Source organism: Schistocerca cancellata, chromosome 8 (assembly GCF_023864275.1).
Source record: "Schistocerca cancellata isolate TAMUIC-IGC-003103 chromosome 8, iqSchCanc2.1, whole genome shotgun sequence".
Lineage (NCBI taxonomy): Eukaryota > Metazoa > Arthropoda > Insecta > Orthoptera > Acrididae > Schistocerca > Schistocerca cancellata.
This window is the reverse complement of record NC_064633.1, coordinates 511,174,406-511,198,600: the sequence shown is the minus strand read 5'-3', so window position 1 is coordinate 511,198,600 and position 24,195 is coordinate 511,174,406. Positions and strand designations below refer to the sequence as shown.

The window sequence follows — 24,195 nt, the reverse complement described above, 5'->3', positions numbered from 1 at the left end:
CTCGGTGGCTGCTGGAGTACTGGCTATTCTTCGCGTTTTACTGTTCCTGTTAACAGATACTGATGCAAAGAATTAGGCATCAGACTACTTTGAGACCACTCTACTGAATGAGTACGTAAAATATCACTTTGAAAATTATTTTGTTTGCTACGGGAAACGAAACAGACACCTTCCGTCGACGCTGGGCTTCATATGAAAAAGTGATGAGTAGTATTTGTCTGGCCTGACTCCACCTGCACGTTGCAAAAACAAAGCTGCAAATATCTGCCGAAACATCAGAGAAAGTGCGCCTGACGACCCGTAGGACAGACACACGGTATACGTTATGGGCTCGAGGATAATTCTACGAAGTGTTTCTAAAATACTCGAACAAACTTTGGGGTCAGGTTCGTTTCACCAAAAGAAAAACGTTCGTATAAACTCTTGTCCGAAAATCCTTCGTTTTCCGAGTTATTAATGTAAGTTTATAATGTAAGTGATTGGAGCTGATCAACATATAGACTCATAATAAATGCTCGAAATGTTTTCCACTTTTTACTTTCAAACAAGTATCGACGCAACGAATCATGGTCTGTCACACTCTTTTAAATACTCCCTGACGGGTTCGAGCGGTTTTGCAGGTTTCCATGAGAAAGAGTTTCTACGCTGGTCAAAATAATTAGGGGATCAGTTGAGATATCTAGGTTCTGAAGTGTTGTCATCGGCAGAATGAACTAAAAGGGTTCGACGTTTTTCTGTCGGTTCTACGGAGTGGGTACAACAACATTACGGTCACCGAGATAGTGGTAATAACGGTAAGCTGCTGAAGAGGAGGTTGGTGTAGACCTGTGTCTACTCTACCAAACGAACTACACAAGCAATTGTGTTCGGATAGTGTAGCGAGCAGGTAGTGCAATTAACAACAACGTGACTTACCCGAAGTTATTACATGGAGAGCCACAGGACGGTTGGAAGCGGGACAGACACAGAGGGAGGTGGCAGCAGCTATTGGAGTGCCCCAAAGTGTAATTTCCAGGACCTGGACGCGATTTCAGACAACAGGAACCGTTAAAAGAAGGCTAGGCCAAGGTCACCCACGAGTAACATGAGCAAGAGATGACTGTTGTCTCCGGTTAACAGCCAATCGAGACAGGAGGCTGAAGGCAACTCAGCTGAAACGCACCCTCCAGGCACCAACAGGACGCGCAGTATCAACACGAACAGTCCGAAATCACCTTCGGGAATGTGGCCACGAGGCACGAAGGTTTATGGTGTGTGTCAAATTAAAACCACGACACCATTTAGCCTGCAGAAACTGGGCGGAGGAACATTAGGATTGGAGTCGTAACGAATGGTGCCGGGTGCTGTTCACAGATGAGTCAAGATTTTGTGTTCAGCCGGACAATCATCTTTCCCCCATATAGAGAGAACGTGGAACTTGGAACAATCATGATTGTGTGCAGGAAACATCACCGTACCATGCTGGTAGACGAATGGTGTGGGCAGGAGCCAGTATTGGCGGATGTACGGACCGCTGTGCCGTTCAGAATGGCGCTTTGACTGCTCAGAGATATAGAGACGAGATCCTTCGACCTTTTGTTGTGCCCTACGCTGGTACCACAGGAGATGGGTTCCTTCTGGTGGGCGATAATGCTCCTCCCCACAGAGCTGCACTGGTGGACAATGTGATTGAAGCTGATGATATTGAACGAATGGAGTGGCCACCGTATTTAAACCCGATTTAGCATGTCAGGGAAGCACTTGGCAGACGCATTGCAGCCAGACCAGCACCTCCCACAACGCTTGCAGAGCTGGATATTGCACTCATAGAAGAATGGCCAAATATCCCTCAAGAGCTGATTGATAACCTCATACTGTCCATGCCACGCAGGTGTGCAACTGTACTGGCCGTCCGAGGTTATCACACGCCATGTTAGAAGGCAACGAGAATGTTTTTTTCACTATTATGGTAGCCCCAAGGTGCCTCGCTATACGTAAACGCCATGTAAATCTCACGTAAAGAGTAGAGACAGCAAAATATCGTACTGTATCACACACAGATTACAATTGTAATCGACATCTGAATAAAATACGTTACCATATGTCCACTGTGTATGATACCTCACCTGATCCCCTAATTGTTTTGAGCACTGTACATCCGGGTTGTCCTTTGCACAGACAAATCATTTTAAGTGCCACCAGCACTGAGTTGGCGTGAACGTGCAGGCCATGGAACTGGTCTGTTCTACCTATCCACCTGTCATGGTCGATACCAGCCAGTGCATCCACAACACTGAAAGTGAAATGTCCTACAGCTCCATCATGCATAAACATGTTTGTTCTTATCTGCAGGGGCACATCTTCTGGTAGGTCTTGGAGGATATTCTGTAAAAAAAAGCCCTGTACAGAGCACCAGTAAGACTTCTCGGAGAACGTATGGCCCTAGAGACAGTCGGACAATGTATGGCCCCACAGACAGTCACCTACAATTGCAGTCCAGGCATTAATCTTGAACTGATGCTGACGTCTAGCCTGTACTGAAGCATGAGAAGCCGGCTGCTGTGGTCCAGCTGTTCTAGGCGCTTCAGTCCGGAACCGATCTGGTGCTACGGTCGCAGGTTCGGATCCTGCCTCGGGAATGGATGTGTGTGATGTCCTTGGATTAGTTAGGCTTAAGTAGTTCTAATCCTAGGGGACTGTTGACCTCAGATGTTAAGTCCCATAGTGCTTAGAACCATTTGTAGCGTGAGGACTGCAATCGGTCCATATGTGGTGGTTTTGGAAATTTCTTATTCCATCTCTTACAAAAGTTGCCGTGTCTGTAAACAAAACTGAAGAGACAAACAACGGACTGGCAGTTTATGCAACAACCATTCGGCAAATGTTCTCCCGTGGTGGGTGTGTGGGAGGCGTAAGGCCCTGTTCGCGTTGAAGATGATACGGATACATGAGTGGCTCGCGAAATATCCTCCATGGTCTACTTGGAGATGTACCACATGCCAGAATCAACTGTCTTGCGCTGATACCTGATACCTTCGATAGCGCGTAGAACGTGCTCAGCCTGGTGAGGCTTACAAGCAACATGTGGCCTTCCTCGATCAATACGTCTGTGGTGCTATGGATCCTCTCTCGGCAGTGCGACGATACGCAGCACCAAAGCTTCGATGACTGTATTGTCTTCGGTCTGGAAGCGCCGTCTGATACAGAAATGCCTCTTGTCCGCTACAATTCGCGTGGCCGTACTTTCAGTTAACCCAGTGCCTGTATGGAATTTGGGGGGGGGGGGGGGGATGAGGTAAGAAATGGAGTGGAAACTACTAGGGACGAATTTATTTTCCAGTAATACGCAGCTACAAAAAATTTTTGTCAAATGGACAAGAGGTATTTCTTTTCAAAATTACAAACTCCAAACTGACAAAGAGAGACGTGGAAGGCTTTATAATACAATTAATTTTCCTCCAAAGATCATGAGATAATCTTGTTCAAGTTACTGAGAGAAATTTCAAAATGGTAACCGGAAACACAGAAGGCCTTTTAACATTAAATAAATAGAATTTTTTTGATCAAAAGAGCATTAGATAACCTTTTCAAAAGTATTGAAGAAAATTCTAAAACAGGATAACAAAATTCGTAGAAGGCAATAGAAAGCAGAAGGCAGTGCGATTTACGTACAATCGCTCTTTGGCAAGACTGCGCAGAAGGCGTCTTATTGCATTAGAGAACAATACACTCATACAATTTTTAGTCAAAGTGTATCCGCAGTAACAAAACAATGTGGCAAACGCGCAAGCAGATTAAAAGAAAACGCAAAACTGACAGCTGGAGGCTCTCGATTAAGTGGAAGGCGCTGTTTTTCAATTACAACTGCGCAAATGATACTATTTTAAAGTAAATATACATGCAAGACAATTTCGCTGAAATGCGAGACTACCCGAATTGCGCAGAAGCCAACTTACAGCGTTAACTAATTACGTTATGAACACAACGAATAAAACAGAAATACCAAAGCTGGCGAAACGCGAAGTTTCAGCGAGCTTGCGGTTACACTCCTTACAGAATCAAGAGCAAACAGTGAAATTAATTTTATTTGAACTGTAAAGACGTTCAAAATCCAGTCATCATAGATTGCTTCCGCTTACTGGTGACAATTCAGGAATAACAGTGAACTACTTGACTCCAAGCCAATAGCCTTTCACGAGTTTATCGGCTGTTGTAACATCAGATTAATTGCGATTGAATGGCCAAGCAGCCAACCCCTAAAAACAGCAGTAATTACGGGCGCGGCAACAGTGACTAGTATCACAATAAACAACGCACAGAGCAAGTCTATAGCGCAGTCTCTCTTCTTTTTTTTATCTCCATGCGATGAACTAAACTTTTGTTATACACAAGAGAACGTTTCGATAACAATTCTTTTTTACTCTTTCTCGTAAGTTTTGTGGTCACCGCAAGCGCTTCTCAGAGTGACAACGACCTTCGCACGCAGACGATGGTGGCCAGATACACACGGCTGTGCTCGCTCCGGAGGAACGCCATGCGTCGCCCGCGTTATTCAAATGGTTCAGATGGCTCTGAGCACTATGGGACTTAACATCTGTGGTCATCAGTCCCCTAGAACTTAGAACTACTTAAACCTAACTAACCTAAGGACATCACACACATCCATGCCTGAGGCAGGATTCGAACCTGCAACCGTAGCAGTCGCGCGGTTCCGGACTAAGCGCCTAGAACCGCTAGACCACGCCCGCGTTATTCAGCCACATGAAACAAAAGTACACACGCTCCTGCTCCAACAACAAACACAATATACATACAGCACACTTCTTTGATCATTAAACAGAGAAAGGGATCATGCATACAGTCGGCTACAATAAGCTGTTGTCTGTAAAATTTTGGGACACAACACAGTTTATTAGCTCTAAGTTTTTTATGTGACGATTCTGTCACGAAATGTTTAGCTTCTGGAATGGAAAAAGTAGCAAGCCCTGGCAAAAAACAAAGCACACTTGTTCATGGGAGTTTATGGTACTGGCTACCACCCAATGTGGATGAAGCGGCCTGCAGCGTAGCAGCCATGCATTTTCGAACATACAGAGTTTGGACGAAATGTGCGAACACTGCTAGAAATGAATGCTTGAACATCAATACATACGCTAGTCAGGCCTGGAGGTTGTGCTGTTGTTTTCGATTACGAACGGAATTTGTTCAGGGTCCTCAATATGTTCCAAGCGGTAGTCGTGGTTAGAACAGCGTCCCGTGTAGTTCTGAGTGCATTATGTCGTAGCTAAGTGAATTCGAACGTGGTCAATTTGATGGTGTTCGTATGGTGGGTGCATCCGTGACCAAAGTAATCGAAGCATTTGATGTTTCAAGAGGCATCATATTTAAGATTTATGACGCATACACGGAAAGCGGCAAATATGATCAGGTAAGCTACAACGAGTGTGTGTTGAGTCATCGTGACAGGCGGTCATTGAAGGGGACTGTGATGAAAAATAAGAGGGCGACAGCTGCAAAAGTCACTGCAGAACTGAATGGCGCATTCGCGAACACTGTCAGCGATAAAACAACACTAAGGGAGTTCAAGGAGCTGGGAATTGCGAAGGGGAGGTGGAATTCAAGAACTACGCATCAGTGGCACAAATGTTCGTAACGGGAAAACATGGTGCCGAAGCCATACAACCTGGACTGTGGAGCAATGGAAGAGTGCCCCACTTCTTGCAGCGGTGTACCGTAGGTGTCTATAAGAGCGTAGCGTTCCAAAGGATTGGAAAAGGGCACAGGTCATCACCGTTTTCAAGAAGGGACGTCGAACAGATGTGCAGAACTATAGACCTAATGTCTATCAGTTGTAGAATTTTGGAACATGTATTATGTTCGAGTATAATGACTTTTCTGGAGACTAGAAATCTACTCTGTAGGAATCAGCACGGGTTTCGAAAAAGACGATCGTGTGAAACCCAGCTCGCGCTATTCGTCCACGAGACTCAGAGAGCCATAGATACGGGGGTTCACAGGTAGATGCCGTGTTTCTTGACTTTCGCAAAGCGTTCCATACAGTTCCCCACAGTCGTTTAATGAACAAAGTTAGAGCATATGGACTATCAGAGCAATTGTGTGATTGGATTGAAGAGTTCCTAGATAACAGAACGCAGCATCTCATTCTCAATGGAGAGAAGTCTTCCGAAGTAAGAGCAATTTCAGGTGTGCCGCAGGGGAGTGTCGTAGGACCGTTGCTATTCACAATATACATAAATGACCTTGTGGATGACATCGGAAGTTCAGTGAGGCTTTTTGCGGATGATGCTGTGGTACATCGAGAGGTTGTAACAATTGAAAATTGTACTGAAATGCAGGAGGATCTGCAGCGAATTAACGCATGGTGCAGGGAATGGCAATTGAGTCTCCATGTAGCCAAGTGTAATGTGCTGCGAATACATAGAAAGAAGGATCCCATTTCATTTAGCTACAATATAGCAAGTCAGCAACTGGAAGCAGTTAATTCCATAAATTATCTGGGAGTAGGCATTAGGAGTGATTTAAAATGGAATGATGATATAAAGTTGATCGTCGGTAAAGCAGATGCCAGACTGAGATTCATTGGAATAATCCTAAGGAAATGCAATCCGAAAACAAAGGAAGTAGGTTACAGTACGCTTGTTCACCCACTGCTTGAATACTGCTCAGCAGTGTGGGATCCGTAGCAGATAGGGTTGATGGAAGAGATACAGAAGATCCAACGGAGAGCAGCGCGCTTCGTTACAGGATCATTTAGTAATCGCAAAAGCGTTACAGAGATGATAGATAAACTCCAGTGGAAGACTCTGCAGGAAAGACGCTCAGTAGCTCGGTACGGGCTTTTGTTGAAGTTTCGAGAACATACCTTCGCCGAGGAGTCAGGCAGTATATTGCTCCGTCCTGCGTATATCTCGCGAAGAGACCATGAGGATAGAATCAGAGAGATTAGAGCCCACACAGAGGCATACCGACAATCCTTCTTTCCACGAGCAATACGACACTGGAATAGAAGGGAGAACCGATAGAGGTACACAAGGTACCCTCCGCCACACACCGTCAGGTGGCTTGCGGAGTATGGATGTAGATGTAGATGTCATTTTGTCAGATCAATCTTGTTTCACATTGTTTCCAACTTCTGGCACAGTTTACTTCCCAAGAGCAATACTTGGCGGGGTTAGGTGATGATCTGAGCAGCGATTCTACGGGCCCAATGGTTACACTAAAAATCGCGTTACTGTCAAGGATTATGTGACCAGTTTCGCTGATCAGGTCTATCACACGGTACAATGCTTGTTCCCCAATGCTTATGCTATGTTCCAGAACGGCAGGACCTCTATTCATACATCTCGTGTCGTCCCGGACTAGTTTTGTCAGCACCAGGACCTGTTTTGACATCTTCCCTGTTCACCAGTCACCAGATAACAATATTGTTCAACCTCTGTGATTTGCTTTGGAATGAAGGGTGCATGATCGCTATTCAACTCCATCATTGTTAATTGAATCTGTCCACCTCTGTAGCGTAGCGAATACGTTACCCACTACCACGCAGCGGGCCAAGGTTAGATTACCGGCAGGGGACTGGGTGTTGTGTGTCCTTCATCATCATTCACTCGCAAGTCGCCGATCTGGCGTCGCCTAAGGACCTGTAATACGGTGGCCGAACTCCCCCGCATGAGGCCTCGTGGCCAACAATGCCATACGATCATTTCCATTTTTCTTTTACTTCTTGCCACTATTTTGCAAGAAGAATGTTATAATATTCCCTCGAAAACCATACAGGATATGTATTTAGGCATTCTAAGACGAGTGTAAGATGGTATGATGGCCAATAGGTTTTCTACGCCGTATTAAGCACTGTTTATTGTGAGATTTTTGTCCACTCTCTTTATGTCTTTGTTTCCTGTTCTCTTTGGTAAGCGTCTGACCTATTATGTTCCCATTGTTGAAACTCGACCTGTCAGTTGCCTAGAAACGTTCGCTCGATAGAAGTCATGCTAGAAACTATCTGCTTTAACTGCCGTCAGTTATTTGAGTTAATTCGACAAGTATTCGAGCGCGCGTAATTCCCGAACTGGTCCGGTGGCTAGATAGCGCCGACTCGCGACACGTATGTTGTCTTTATTCTATGTGTGGCACTGCCTTACTCAGTCTTAAATTTTAGTGATGCTACGTGTCCTCCTGCCACGTCGACAACCGATCTCTGTGGATTGCGGTATTCTAGTCTGCGAAAGCGCTGACAATAGAGAAGAAATGGACGGAGCTCACGAGGTTATGAACCACCTGGAGTGCAGCGGAAAAATTACTGTTACAACAGGACAACAAGGAGACAGCCATGACTGATCCAAGTGAAGGAAATCACTCCGAACACGGTAGATCGAAGATGCTGTCGCTTAACGGAGTGCAAAATCAAGGAACTCGTAGGTAAGAGAGGATTCACTAATCGTTTCCAAAAATTCCTTATCCAACAACCAGGACGTAATGGAGACCAGGCGCCTAGTCCCGTACAAAACGCTAGTCGTGCTAAAGTATTTTGTATGTACCGGGTGATCAAAAGTCAGTATAAATTTGAAAACTGAATAAATCACGGAATAATGTAGATAGAGAGGTACAAATTGACACACATGTTTGGAATGACATGGGGTTTTATTAGAACAAAAAAATACAAACGTTCAAAAAATTTCCGACAGATGGCGCTTCATTTGGTCAGAACAGCAATAATTAGAATAACAAAGTAAGACAACGCAAAGATGATGTTCTTTACAGGAAATGCTCAATATGTCCACCATCATTCCTCAAAGATAGCTGTAGTCGAGGAATAATGTTGTGAACAGCACTGTAAAGCATGTCCGGAGATATGGTGAGGCATTGGCGTCGGATGTTGTCTTTCAGCATCCCTAGATATGTCGGTCGAACACGATACACTTGCGACTTCAGGTAACCGCAAAGCCAATAATCGCACGGACTGAGGTCTGGGTACCTGGGAGGCCAAGCATGACGAAAGTGGCGGCTAGCACACGATCGTCACCAAAGGACGCGCGCAAGAGATCTTTCACGCGTCTAGCAATATGGGGCGGAGCGCCATCCTACATAAACATTGTACGTTCCAGCAGGTGTTTATCAGACAGGCTGGGGATGATGCGATTCTGTAACATACCGGCGTACCTCTCACCCGTCACGGTAGCAGTTTTGCTGTCCAGTGCCATCTGTCGGACATTTTGTGAACTTTGTTTCTTTTTTTTTTGTGCTAATAAATCTCGATGGCATTCCAAGCATGTGTGTCAATTTTTACCCCTCTACCTACATCTATCTAAAATAATGTTGTCCTGCTTTGAGTGTGCAGTCTGATGATATAGCCAATCTCCTGAAAATGGCTTCGTAGACGAAATTATACAGCAATGGAAAAAAGGAAGTTCTATTTTGTGCAATAACAGGTAGAATGGTAAAATGTGATCAATCTTACTATAGTAGTACACAGAAATTTGTCCAATAACAGGGCCCGAAAACTAAATTTAAGGGGAATTACACAAAAAGTATTGTATCTCAAAGCATTTATAGGTATCTACACAATACTTTTAACTTAGATTGCTCTGATGCACAAATAGCAAGTATATTTCACAAGCTTACGCTAAGTACATGGTTACTGATTTGCTTATTAATGCTACAGTCTTCAGTCAACTATTTGAAATTAAACTCTTCTTATGACAAAATACAATGTTTTCAAGGAGTTATTTACAAGAAAAAATTATGTCATATAGCAGGAATGTTGAGTTTTCACTGCAAATTAAAATTTGAAGCAGAAAAGCGTCAGAGTTTCTATGCAACAACAAAAACAGTAATACTCCTCAAGTGGAGAAAAGAAACAAACATCATAAAACCCCGGCAAATAGGATCACGTCTATGATTTTGTGATACTGCAGATCAGTGCTAGGTATGGCGGAGTATTTTACAGTAGATACAAAGTAGGCACCGCCAGATTTCATAAGAGGGCAAGCGCCCATCCTTCCGTCCCCCCCCCCCCTTCCCCCTCGTTCCTTGCGGATCTATGAATCAGACCATTTGTAATGGCCATGGAGCAGGTTGCAGTCAATATGTCATGGATAACACTCTTTGAACCTAGGTCCGTATTTGATAAGCATTTTTAAATGATTCTGTTCCACCAGCAACAGTCTTTTTGGTTTATTTTATCTACTATCGTACAATTTAATGGGCCAGTTCGGAATTGCTGAGTGTAGAAAGCATTAGAATCTGCCATGGCACGTGTTGCCATGTTGATCTCTTGCAGTACCTCACCCAATGAGCAGTATATGAATGCGACCAGGGTACGTATAGCATCGAAACCGCATGGTAGGTTGTAATTACAAAGGGCTCCAAATAGGCCGCTTCCTGAAATTTTGCATACACGAAATAAGGCCACGGAAATGACGCAAAGATTGCTATTCGCACTGGGGTTGGGGGTCTAGAACAGTGGTTTACGACCTTTCTGAGACCATTATCCCTGAGTACAACGATATATTGCTTAGAAACCCTCCAGCCCCCCTCCACCCCCCCCCCCCCACCTCTCTCTCCACCATTATCAACAGTAGCGCCTAACTGAAATTTAAAATGACAAATAATTTTAGAACACTTTTATTTTTTAAATGACGAAAGGTATATGATATTTAGTATTTGTAAGTGATCCGTTAAACCACTAATTAATCGGTCAGTGAGACAATTGGTACATCTTGTTTCTAGTAACATTTATTTTTTTCTTTTAGAATTATGAGGCAGTTCTGAGTGCATGCTACCTACAAATCCTCAGAAAACATAAGCTGAAGTGCTCGATGTAGATAAACCAAAAATCGTCGCTTTCGAACAGCGACGTAGTGAACGATATGCCGAAACAAAGTTAAACCGCTGTCTCAACAGTAATTTCAACGAACAACGTATACAGGTTTTCAAAATTGGTTCAAATGGCTCTGAGCACTGTGGGTCTCAACGTGTGAGGTCATCAGTCCCCTAGAACTTAGAACTACTTAAACCTAACGAACCAAAGGACATCACACACATCCATGCCCGAGGCAGGATTCGAACCTGCGACCGTAGCGGTCTCGCGGTTCCAGAATGTAGCGCCGAGAAACGCACGGCCACTCCGGCCGGCCTATATATGTATAGGTTTAGAGTTTAATTATGATTTATTGCTTGTTGCGTAGGTAACAAATGTATTCCTCCGGAAAACGGAAGTTCCATCAGCTCAATAACCCCCCCCCCCGCCCACGGCACCGATACGATACCGACGCGAACGCAAGATGCTTTTCGCCACGCGATCGTTTCAGCCGCGCTCTCTAAAGTCGGCACCACCGGGTCTCCCCTTTGGGCAGTGTTCGTTATTTCCGGCAATAACCTCTGCTGTGTCGCTGCCTGCCGCTGGACAGTTCGGCCAATCCCTCCCCCCGCTGTCGTTGTTTTTCCTCACCCCTAATATCGAGGCTTTAATGCGCTGGGGGGATTCACTGTTTCCTCTCCTTCCCGGTGTTTATTTATTTATTCGGGGGTGATGGATCGCCGTCTCCACTCACAGCCGGTCCTCCGCGTTTCCGTAACTCTTTTTTTTTTTTAATTTTTGCTGCTCGCCTTTTTTCCGAATTTCCGGGTCACCCCCTGAGCTGATGGCCGAAGAGTGCCTTTTAGCGATAAGCCGGGCCTAATTGCGAGCGAGGCGACAGCAGGGTCCGCGGATTTGCAGAGCACATCGATTCGCAAAATCGCAGGCTGTTTGCTGGCGGGAATAAAAAACGCGGGGCAGGAGTGCGCGGACAAAAGCCGAGCGCGTCGCCTCTGCCGACTGCGTTGCAACTGGGGATTCCCCGCGCGGCACCCGATCACAACAGTCGGCGATTAATCCGGAAACAATAGCGACGCGTATCGATAGTCTGTCGCTGGTGAGCTGCGCCTCGCCTCTCGAATATTGTAAAAAAAAGAAAAATGTTACACTGTTTGAGGAATTAGGCGGGTATTTGTCAAGAGACGGCTTTGGGTCAACTGCTCTGCACAGCTTGTGAAATGCCTCATTTTTGCCCGTTTATTTTTTACCGTGCCCTAGCGCTAACCTGCCAGTCTGCATCGTTGTTTGTCCACTTTCCCGCTTTCTGCCAGTGTTTCGATTTCAGAGTAGTATCTGTACGCTCAAAAGTGTTGTTGTGACAGGCACGGACGTGTTCTACGCCATCCTGTAAATCCTATTCCAAGGTCTTCTACTAACGCTCAGTCACAATACTACCTCACAACTGGTATCGAAGGGGAATACCTGATGCCTACAATGACCTCATAACTTAGATGTTTTATTGCGTTGCTGGACGACGATTCTGGGATTCTGGAGGGATCTACGTTTCTCCAAGGCCTGTCGGTATCGTTTCCTTGCACCCTGCGTATCAAACACTTGCCACTGCATATAGGCTGTTCCGACTTCGGATAGTACACTCATCAACAAAAGTTTAGCATCACCTCAGTTCCGAGAGTTCCGGAACATGTACAGAAAATTAGAAGAGAGATCAACATAAATATTAATTCCTCCCTTTTTACTGCTCTTGAAAACCACATATTGCACGTTGTACCACCATAGAGCGATACCTTCAGTGGTGCTGGTCCAGATTGCTGTACACACCGCTACCTCTAATACCCAGTAGCACATCCTCCTGCATTGATGCATGCCTGTATTCGTCGTGGCATACTATACACAAGTCCTTCAAGGCACTGTTGGTCCAGTTTGTCCCAGTATCTCGTCCATGCCCGAACAACATCGCTTTGGTTCACACCGAGACACCTGGACACTTCCCTTGTTGAGAGCTCTTGCTGGAACAAATTAATAATGCGGACGCGATTGAACCACGGTATTGACCGTCTAGGAATAGTTGAACTAAAGACAACACGAGCCGTGTACCTACTTCCTGTTGAATGACTGGAACTGATCGGCTGTCGGACCCCCTCCGACTAATACGCGCTGCTCCTGCATGGTTCTTTACATCTTTGGGCGTGTTTAGTGACATCTCTCACCAGTCAAAGATACTGTGTCTGTGGTACGACAACCACAGTCAACGTCTATCTTCAGGAGTTGTGGGAATCGAGCGATGCTAAACTTTTCTTGATGTGTGTATAACTACAAATGTCACTGATTCAAGTATATAGCCGAATAATAATAACAATAATAATAATAATAATAATAATGATAATTTCTGAGAAAAAAAATAACAATAATAATAATAACAATAATAAACCCCGTGGAGACCCGGGAAAACAATAGGCCTCCGGTATGTTCTGCCAGTCGTAAAAGGCGACGAAAAGAACAAACCACTAATAGGGCTAACCCCCCTTTTAGTGTGATTACTTGGTTCAGGACAGAACTAAAGAAGCCTCGGGGACGACGCTTGAACCCTATGCCCGCCCACAATGGTAACGACACTGCTAGCCAACTGGAAAATGATTTAAATCCAAATAGAGGTGTTTTGCAGGACATGCTTCCTGCAACCACCCTAGAAGGAAAACAAAGACAGAGGATGAGATGGTCAGATGAAGTTAATCGACACCTCATGTTCTGTTATTACCAAGCAACAAACCTAGGAACCAACACAACTGGATACAGATCACAAGTATACACAACATTTATTACCAGATACCCAGAATTAAAATTTTTAACAGAACAACAACTAGCTGATCAGATCCGTGTAATAATCAAAAATAACAGGATACTCCAATCAGAATTAGAAAACATCAAACAACAAGTACAACAAATACTGGAACAAAATAATGTACAATCAGAAGAAGAAGAAAATACAGTAATGGACTCAAACATCTTAGAGCAAACAAACAAAGAACAACACGCATCAATTAAACAATCAGAGGAAAACGAAATCTTAAGACAGCCACCAGAACAAGCACAAATAGAACACAAAGTGACACACATGTTAGATATAGAAGAGAAATTTCAGCTGACATATATCCTGAAAAGGGGCAGCAGCCTTTTCAGTAGTTGCAAGGGCAACAGTCTGGATGATTGACTGATCTGGCCTTGTAACATTAACCAAAACGGCCTTGCTGTGCTGGTACTGCGAACGGCTGAAAGCAAGAGGAAACTACGGCCGTAATTTTTACCGAGGGCATGCAGCTTTACTGTATGATTAAATGATGATGGCGTCCTCTTGGGTAAAATATTCCGGAGGTAAAATAGTCCCCCATTCGGATCTCCGGGCGGGGACTACTCAAGAGGATGTCGTTATCAGGAGAAGGAAAACTGGGATTCCACGGATCGGAGCGCGGAATGTCAGATCCCTTAATCGGGCAGGTAGGTTAGAAAATTTAAAAAGGGAAATGGATAGGTTAAAGTTAGATATAGTGGCAATTAGTGAAGTTCGGGGGCAGGAGGAACAAGACTTCTGGTCAGGTGACTACAGGGTTATAAACACAAAGTCAAATAGGGGTAATGCAGGAGTAGGTTTAATAATGAATAGGAAAATAGGAATGCGGGTAAGCTACTACAAACAGCATAGTGAACGCATTATTGTGGCCAAGATAGATACGAAGCCCACACCTACTACAGTAGTACAAGTTCATATGCCAACTAGCTCTGCAGATGACGAAGAAATTGAAGAAATGTATGATGAAATAAAAGAAATTATTCAGATAGTGAAGGGAGACGAAAATTTAATAGTCATGGGTGACTGGAATTCGAGTGTAGGAAAAGAGAGAGAAGGAAATGTAGTAGGTGAATATGGATTGGGGCTAAGAAATGAAAGAGGAAGCCGCCTGGTAGAATTTTGCACAGAGCACAACTTAATCATAGCTAACACTTGGTTTAAGAATCATGATAGAAGGTCGTATACATGGAAGAACCCTGGAGATACTAAAAGGTATCAGATAGATTATATAATGGCAAGACAGAGATTTAGGAACCAGGTTTTAAATTGTAAGACATTACCAGGGGCAGATGTGGACTCTGACCACAATTTATTGGTTATGACCTGTAGATTAAAACTGAAGAAACTGCAAAAAGGTGGGAATTTAAGGAGATGGGACCTGGATAAACTGAAAGAACCAGAGGTTGTACAGAGTTTCAGGGAGAGCATAAGGGAACAATTGACAGGAATGGGGGAAAGAAATACAGTAGAAGAAGGATGGGTAGCTTTGAGGGATGAAGTAGTGAAGGCAGCAGAGGATCAAGTAGGTAAAAAGAAGAGGGCTAGTAGAAATCCTTGGGTAACAGAAGAAATATTGAATTTAATTGATGAAAGGAGAAAATATAAAAATGCAGTAAGTGAAGCAGGCAAAAAGGAATACAAACGTCTCAAAAATGAGATCGACAGGAAGTACAAAAATGGACAAATGTAAGGATGTGGAGGCTTATCTCAGTAGGGGTAAGATAGATACTGCCTACAGGAAAATTAAAGAGACCTTTGGTGATAAGAGAACCACTTGTATGAACATCAAGAGCTCAGATGGAAACCCAGTTCTAAGCAAAGAAGGGAAAGCAGAAAGGTGGAAGGAGTATATAGAGGGTCTATACAAGGGCGATGCACTTGAGGACAATATTATGGAAATGGAAGAGGATGTAGACGAAGATGAAATGGGAGATACGATACTGCGTGAAGAGTATGACAGAGCACTGAAAGACCTGAGTCGAAACAAGGTCCCCGGAGTAGACAACATTCCATTGGAACTACTGACGGCCTTGGGAGAGCCAGTCCTGACAAAACTCTACCATCTGGTGAGCAAGATGTATGAAACAGGCGAAATACCCTCAGACTTCAAGAAGAAAATAATAATTCCAATCCCAAAGAAAGCAGGTGTGGACAGATGTGAAAATTACCGAACAATCAGTTTAATAAGCCACAGCTGCAAAATACTAACACGAATTCTTTACAGACGAATGGAAAAACTTGTAGAAGCCGACCTCGGGGAAGATCAGTTTGGATTCCGTAGAAATACTGGAACACGTGAGGCAATACTGACCTTACGACTTATCTTAGAAGAAAGATTAAGGAAAGGCAAACCTACGTTCCTAGCATTTGTAGACTTAGAGAAAGCTTTTGACAATGTTGACTGGAATACTCTCTTTCAAATTCTAAAAGTGGCAGGGGTAAAATACAGGGAGCGAAAGGCTATTTACAATTTGTATAGAAACCAGATGGCAGTTATAAGAGTCGAGGGGCATGAAAGAGAAGCGGTGGTTGGGAAGAGAGTAAGACAGGGTTGTAGCCTCTCCCCGATGCTATCCAATCTGTATATTGAGCAAGCAGTAAAGGAAACAAAAGAAAAATTCGGAGTAGGTATTAAAATCCATGGAGAAGAAATAAAAACGTTGAGGTTCGCCGATGATATTGTAATTCTCTCAGAGACAGCAAAGGACTTGGAAGAGCAGTTGAACGGAATGGACGGTGTCTTGAAGGGAGGATATAAGATGAACATCAACAAAAGCAAAACGAGGATAATGGAATGTAGTCGAATTAAGTCGGGTGATGTTGAGGGTATTAGATTAGGAAATGAGACACTTCAAGTAGTAAAGGAGTTTTGCTATTTGGGGAGCAAAATAACTGATGATGGTCGAAGTAGAGAGGATATAAAATGCAGACTGGCAATGGCAAGGAAAGCGTTTCTGAAGAAGAGAAATTTGTTAACATCGAGTATAGATTTAAGTGTCAGGAAAACGTTTCTGAAAGTATTTGTATGGAGTGTATCCATGTATGGAAGTGAAACATGGACGGTAAATAGTTTGGACAAGAAGAGAATAGAAGCTTTCGAAATGTGGTGCTACAGAAGAATGCTGAAGATTAGATGGGTAGATCACATAACTAATGAGGAAGTATTGAATAGGATTGGGGAGAAGAGAAGTTTGTGGCACAACTTGACCAGAAGAAGGGATCGGTTGGTAGGACATGTTCTGAGGCATCAAGGGATCACCAATTTAGTATTGGAGGGCAACGTGGAGGGTAAAAATCGTAGGGGGAGACCAAGAGATGAATACACTAAGCAGATTCAGAAAGATGTAGGTTGCAGTAGGTACTGGGAGATGAAGAAGCTTGCACAAGATAGAGTAGCACGGAGAGCTGCTTCAAACCAGTCTCAGGACTGAAGACCACAACAACAACAACATATAGAATACAAAGACACAAATACAGACATTAGACCATTCTTGCATAGACCGCCAAATAATCCACAAGTCGAAACAACAATAAAAATTATCAACACAATCATACACAACAAAATAAATGAAAACACAACTATGGAAGAGTTACAACTATTGGTTTATATAGGAGCACTCACTACACTAAATTTACACACTAGGCAGAGATCAGAACCAACCAACACACAGAAGAAACCCACAAAACCAGCGTGGCAACACAGGCTACAGATCAGAATAGCAAAACTGAGAAAAGACATCAGACATCTAACACAATTTATAAGAAATGAAATGTCAGAAAAAAACGAAAAAGGTTAGGTAAAATCTCACAACAAGAAGCGATAGAGCAATTAGATGAAAAGAAGCAGAAATTACAAGCATTGGCCAAACGACTTAGAAGATACAAAAAAAGTGAAAATAGAAGGAAACAGAACCAAACATTCAACACAAAGCAAAAGAAATTTTACCAGACAATAGGTAACACACACATTAAAATAGACAATACACCAAGCATAACAGACACGGAACACTTCTGGAGCAACATATGGTCAAACCCAGTACAACATAACAGGCATGCACGGTGGATACAACAGAAACAGACACATACAAGATGATACCACAAATGCCTGAAGTGATAATTTTGCAACATGAAGTCAGCCAAGCAATTAATTCTACTCACAATTGGAAAGCCCCTGGAAAAGATAAAATACCAAATTTCTGGCTAAAGAAGCTCACCTCAACACATTCACATCTAACTTAATTATTTAACAGTTACATTACAGACACATACACATTCCCTGATACACTTACACATGGAATATCTTATCTGAAACCTAAAGATTATTAACAGTAATTTATTTAACAGTTACATTGCAGACCCGTACACATTCCCTGATACACTTACACATGGAATATCTTATCTGAAACCTAAAGATCAAGCAGACACAGCAAACCCAGCTAAATATCGCCCCATAACATGCCTACCAACAATATACAAAATATTAACTTCAGTCATTACACAGAAATTAATGACACATACAACACAGAACAAAATTATAAATGAAGAACAAAAAGGCTGTTGCAAAGGAGCACGAGGATGTAAAGAGCAACTGCTAATAGATGCAGAGGTGACATATCAAGCTAAAACTAAACAAAGGTCGCTACACTACGCATACATTGATTACCAAAAAGCTTTTGATAGTGTACCCCACTAATGGTTACTACAAATATTGGAAATATACGAAGTAGATCCTAAATTGATACAGTTCCTAAACATAGTAATGAAAAATTGGAAAACCACACTTAATATCCAAACAAATTCAGATAATATCACATCACAGCCAATACAGATTAAGCGTGGAATATACCAAGGAGACTCATTAAGTCCTTTCTGGTTCTGCCTTGCTCTGAACCCACTATCCAACATGCTAAATAATACAAATTATGGATACAATATTACTGGAACATACCAACACAAAATCACACATTTGCTATACATGGATGATCTAAAACTACTGGCAGCAACAACTCAATCAATTACTAAAGATAACAGAAGTATTCAGCAATGATATAAATATGGCTTTTGGAACAGACAAATGTAAGAAAAATAGCATAGTCAAGGGAAAACACACTAAACAAGAAGATTACATATTGGATAACCACAGCGACTGTATAGAGGCGATGGAAAAAACAGATGCCTATAAATATCTAGGATACAGACAAAAAATAGGAATAGATAATACAAATATTAAAGAAGAACTAAAAGAAAAATATAGACGAAGACTAACAAAAATACTGAAAACAGAATTGACAGCAAGAAACAAGACAAAAGCTATAAATACCTATACTATACCAATATTAACCTACTCATTTGGAGTAGTGAAATGGAGTAACACAGACCTAGAAGCACTCAGTACACTTACACGATCACAATGCCACAAATATACAATACATCCCATACATTCAGCAACAGAAAGATTCACATTAAGCAGAAAGGAAGGAGGAAGGGGATTTATCGACATAAAAAACCTACATTATGGACAAGTAGACAATTCAAAAAAATTCTTTCTAGAACGAGCAGAAACTAGCAAAATACACAAAGCAATCACTCATATAAATACATCGGCTACACCACTGCAATTTCATAACCACTTCTACAACCCTCTAGATCACATAACCTCAACAGATACGAAGAAAGTAAATTGTAAAAAGAAAACACTACATGGCAAGCACCCGTATCGTCTAACACAGCCACACATCGATCAAGACGCATCTAATAATTTATTAGATGTGAATGTGTTAAGGTGAACTTCTTTAGCCAGAAATTTGGTATTTTATCTTTTCCAGGGGCTTCCCAATTGTGTGTAGAATTAATTGCTCGGGTGACTTCGTGTTGCAAATTTATCACTTCAGGCATTTGTGGTATCATCTTGTATGTGTCTGTTTCTGTTGTATACACCGTGCATGCCTGTTATGTTGTACCGGGTTTGTGGTGTATCCATCCTTCTGTTTTATGACAGCTTGACCTCTTCTGGGACACTTTCAGTTAAGTTCCTGTATGTCTGTGGAGGAATGGCTGTCATTTCTTCGTCAAGAGCCGAAACCACAGAAGGTAGTGATTTATCTTCATTTTATTTTATTTGCTATAATTTACAGATGACCTGCCACCTAGTTACTAAGACTGTTCGTGTTTTCGCAATATGAAATTGTACATATACGAACTCCTAAGCTTGCTTTGTTTCTTTTTATTGTAACAATGTTTGATAATCTTGCATCTTTAAATATACTTAGGAAAACGGCGATCCACGAACGAGTTATGCGAAGGGTAGGCAAATAAGTAGATCTGATGAAGATGTACGTACAAACAACTCATTACAGTTTCAGAAAAACTGGATGATTTATTGAAGAGAAAGAGCTTCACAAATTGAGCAAGTCAATAAAGAGTTGGCCTACCTCTGGCCCTTAAGCAAGCAGTAATTCGGCTTGGAGGTCATTGACAGAGTTTTTGGACGTTCTCCTGAAGGATATCGTGCTGAATTCTATCAATCGGAGCGTTACAGCGTTAAAATTTCGAACTGGTGGGAGGCCCCCGTGGCCTGTTACAGTACAGCGGTACTTCAACGATATTCTACGCCCCCTTTTGTTGTCCTCCATCGAAAGCCATTTTGGGCTTACATTTCAGCAAGATAGTGCCCGCGTGCACACGGCGAGAGTTTCCACTGCTTGTCTTTGAGCTTGCCAAACTCTACTTTGGCCAGCAAGGTTGCCGGATCTTGCAGGAAAATGTGGGGGGATTATAATGAGCAGCGCAGTCCTACCAGCTCGAGATGTTGACGAACTAAGGAGCCAGTTTGACAGACTTTGGCACATTATACCTCAGGATGTTATCCAACAACTCTATCAATCAATGCCAAGCCCAATAACTCTTTGAATAACTGCCAGAGGTGGACCAACACGTTATTGACTTACTAAACAAGTGAAGCTCTTTCTCTGGAAACAAATCATCGATTTTTTTTTTTTTTGAGATTGTAATCACATCTATCAATTTCCAATCCCCTAGGATAATGTCATCGTGATGTGTCGCTCTTTTCTTCCCTTAGAATGTACTTGTAATCTGTACAGCTGCTACTGTCACCTGCCTCGCTAGTATGGTCTGTGGAATCATGAGTTGTCTCTGCTTGTTGCTGCCTGCACTCTCGTCGGTACAAGTTTTCTTAATGCGGTGCTCTAGATGTCCTGTCTGTACAGTCGATGACAGCGGTCGACAAGGTCTGAATTCTAAGTGATTGCGTTACGAGTGCGTCGTGTGAGTGCGCTATTCGTCTTTCCTGCGACCAACAGCCACAGTAGAGAACTGTGTGTTCTCGTGTCCTTCTATCTCCACAGGCACAATCAGCCTCCTCACCGAGATTTACACGCAGCAGATGAATGTGATATGGATCATGGCCTGTCAAGAAATGAAACATGCTGGGATTAATATGTTTCATCCTCCGTCGTTCCGTGATATTGGAGAAGAATGCATATACCCTATAGATCGTTCCACAGTTGTCCTGTTCCCTTTGACATCAGTTCACTCTTCAAGTTCTGAACTCTCTCAAGGTCCGTATTTCTCCCCCTAAAATGTTTCTGACTGTGTCTGGTCTGCCCGTTTTCAATCAACATCTTGCCATGCGATACTTAATAGTTATGTTTATCGGTGTATCTCGAGTACCAGACGTAGTGCCTCCACCGACGTCGTGGCGAAAGCCTCCCATAGACCCATGGGCCTCAGATGCTGATGCCTGGAGCGATACCGATGTTCTTACCATCCCAAAGGTCTTCCCTTGGGTTCAGGTAGGGGTTCTGGACAGGCCAGCCCATTTCAGCAACATTGTTGTTGTTGTGGTCTTCAGTCCTGAGACTGGTTTGATACAGCTCTCCATGCTACTCTATCCTGTGCAAGCTTCTTCATCTCCAAATACGTACTGCAGCCTACATCCTTCTGAATCTGTTTAGTGTATTCATCTCTTGGTCTCTCTCTACGACTTTTACCCTCCACGCTGCCCTCCTATACTAAATTGGTGATCCATTGATGCCTCAGAACATGTCCTACCAACCGATCCCTTCTTCTAGTCAAGTTGTGCCACAAACTCCTCTTCTTCCCAATCCTATTCAATACTTCCTCATTAGTTACGTGGTCTACCCATCTAATCTTCAGCATTCTTCTGTAGCACCACATTTCAAAGGCTTCTTTTCTGTTCTTGTCCGAACTATTTATCGTCCATTTTTCACTTCCATACATGGCTACACTCCATACAAATACTTTCACAAACGACTTCCTGACATTTAAATCTATACTCGATGTTAACAAATTTCTCTTCTTCAGAAACGCTTTCCTTGCCATTGCCAGTCTACATTTTATATCCTCTCCACTTCGACAATCATCAGTTACTTTGCTCCCCAAATAGCAAAACTCATTTACTACTTTAAGTGTCTCATATCCTAATCTAATTCCCTCAGCATCGCCCGACTTAACTCGACTACATTCCATTATCCTCGTTTTGCTTTTGTTGATGTTCATCTTAAATCCTCCCTTCAAGACACTGTCCATTCCGTTCAACTGCTATTCCAAGTCCTTTGCTGTCTCTGACAGAATTACAGTGTCATTGGCGAACCTTAAAGTTTTTATTTCTTCTACATGGATTACTGTCCGCAAAACGTGGCCTCACAACTGCTGCTTTATGAAAGGATGCATCGTCATGACGATACTAACGATCACTGTCTCCGATTTGCTACATGCCTGTACGCAGCGCATTGTGCCGTAAAATGTATTCATATCATTCAGCGTTTATCATTTTCGTAAGTGGCGATAAGGTGGACCAGAGTAGAACTGTTGGTATTTTTGACAATATGAGGAATCCGATACATCAGTATTTTAAAAAAATCATTATCGGCCCTCGATACATCGAAAAATAATCAATTTATCTATATATAGAAGAAAAATATATGGACGTACTGGTCTATAAAAGTATCGGCTGCACATTGTAAATATAACGAAGGGTTTAGAGCTGTATATTTATGTGTTGATTTACCACTATTATGTTCCCTTAGAGCACGAACTGAGAGGAAAGCAGTGTACATTCACGCTTGGCGATAACCACTTTGCTAACAATGGTAACTGCATGTAAGCGGCGCAAAAAACGGTGTCTGTCGCTCGCTTTCGTCACATAGCGCATTTGTGCGGAACACCTTACGCCCACTTCCCTGTTTTTTTTTCATTCTGACAATGCTAATGACCTAGCAGTTGTAGTGCGAAAATTGTGTGATGAAGTTAAACGCAGCTGTTTCTCTCGGTAGCGCCGAGTGATGATTACGTCAACATTTCCGCCCAGACGTCTCCGCCCACCGCAAAGACCGATGTTGTCATTTAGATCTTTGTTATCATTTTCAGCAACTATCTTTAATGAATGCTGGTGTGAAGAATTACCACCCTAGCTGCGATAAAAAACTTTTTATTTTACTTTTTAAATTAATTAATTTATTTTTACCGGAACGGATGTACTATTTCTTCTCATCGGGAATCTTGTTATTCCATTCACACAATCATATCCAAGTGCAATTGTACCTCTTTCTGTCACCTCTGCTTTCGTCAGACAGTTAAAGAGAAAGACTCGACGTGATGATAGCTCAAAAAGTAGTAAGATTCCTTCACACAGTGAAAGTAAAATTATGTTCTACTACAATTTCAAACGAATAATTGCAAATATTTATTGAAAATAGCGAAAAAATACAGTATAAAATGAAAATACCGGCGCTCGTAATTGCCATTTCGATATCGATATATCGTAGGAAAAAATATCGCCTATACACATCGATGATTTTTGGAAGAACATTGGTATATCGATATTTTATCAACAGCCCTAGAACAGAGCCAAATCGCGAAAACAGTTCCATACCGGAATACCACCTCTTCGGTACTTCACTGTAGGCGCTACACAAGACGGCAGGTAAAATTATTCTGGAATTCACCGAACCCATACCCTCCGATCGAAGTGCAACAAGTACAGCGCGATTCATCCCACCAAATCGCTCGTTTCCAGTCTCTGTTTTCCAGCTGCGTCAGTCTGTGCACCACCTCAGGCGTCGCTTAGCATTCGTTATACGAATGTGAGGCTTATGGGGAGCAGCTCCACCATAAAACCCCATTCTTTTAACTCACTCCAGTCAGTGAATGAAAATTAGGGGAAAAAATCGTGTACTTGCAAATTCTTGTGCAGTATTACGTGGGAGAACCATCAACAACACACTACATATCTTGATAGATGTGGTATGAGCGTGGGGGTGGGGTGGACTTGAAGGGTCACTATTTTATCTGTTTCTCGAATAACTCGAAAACTGCGGCTTCTGGTGAAAATGTTTCCCACTACTAAACTAAACCACATTACGTTTCCTGGAAAAAAGTTTAATTACACTCCTGGAAATGGAAAAAAGAACACATTGACACCGGTGTGTCAGACCCACCATACTTGCTCCGGACACTGCGAGAGGGCTGTACAAGCAATGATCACACGCAC

The 24,195-nt window shown here is 42.7% G+C and overlaps 1 protein-coding gene across 1 annotated transcript in view; it reads left to right on the top strand.

Annotated features, from left to right (window-relative positions):
- Window positions 1-24,195, top strand: part of LOC126095660 (uncharacterized) — a 755,174-nt gene that overhangs the window by 353,674 nt on the left and 377,305 nt on the right. The gene's annotated exons all lie outside the window — the stretch shown is intronic.